The following is a 1,096-nucleotide window of genomic DNA, read 5'->3' as shown; positions in this document are numbered from 1 at the left end:
TGCACATCTAGACTCGTGAAGTTCTAAAGTAGAAAATAAACTTTCTAAAGTATTTACTTCTGGATCTTTTGAAATATAATAGGAGTCTACTATAGACGTTTGATATTGTGTCCTAGGGAAAGCATTTAATGCATACCTTAAATAATCTTAGTTTGTTACCAGTTCTCTGAGATTCGTAAGTCCGGTGATTAACTCCTTTAGCTTGGTGTGAAGTTGTGCTACTAACTCACCTTCTTTCAGTTGGAGGTTGGTTAGTTGGTTTCGGAGCATATCCCATTTTGCGAGCTTGGCTTTAGATGTACTGATCCTGTCCGAACCAGAAGTCAACAGACGCTGGGCACGTAGCGCTCTTCGGCTCGCTGATGTAGATCTCCCACTGATGGCGCGACGCTCCGGCTAGCCTGCACAGAAGTCGAGCCAGGAAGGGGTTCCCGGCGGCGACCCTCCGACGCTCAAGTCAGGTAAGCTACGATGAACAAAGTGGCTTCCAAAGTCTCCGAATACGTACCTCCCCGGCGAAACCTGAGGTTCTTTATATAGAGCTTGTGAAGGGTTTGGGCACGCGTACCTAGGTGCATACGTGTCCTCTGTCCTTTCCCAGGTATGCGGCTGTCAGAAAGCTTACCTGACCCATATCGCTATAGTCAGAGCATGCCCTCGATGGGACAGCAGAATCCCCTGTCACAAGATTTGGAGCATGGCACACACGTGAAACCTACCGGTTGTCAGAGAAGAAATCCTCGGGTCTTTTCTCTTGTTCCAAACTTGTCGTCCGAGTGGACATCTCCCTCAACATCCGACCGGACATCCGCAGTGGTTTACTTGTGCTTTGTGGAGACTAATAAACAGGGGTGCTTTATGACTGTGGTCGGTCAAAAGGTCAGCTCGGTCCATGACCTTTTTAACTGAGCGTCGGAACCCCGATTTGACAGGGTGCCTTCCAACCATAAGTGCGAGCCGGCCAGACCCATCTGGGCATCCGATTCCATCGGCCCAGCCGGCAATCCGGTCGGACCGGCCGTCTATGGTCGTCCGTCCGGTCGGACCCTACTCCTCCCGGATGGGTGGCTACTCCGGTGACTTCCACTTGGCGTTG

The sequence above is a fragment of the Zingiber officinale genome, chromosome 10A (assembly GCF_018446385.1).
Source record: "Zingiber officinale cultivar Zhangliang chromosome 10A, Zo_v1.1, whole genome shotgun sequence".
NCBI lineage: Eukaryota > Viridiplantae > Streptophyta > Magnoliopsida > Zingiberales > Zingiberaceae > Zingiber > Zingiber officinale.
Note: the sequence above shows the minus strand (reverse complement) of the source record.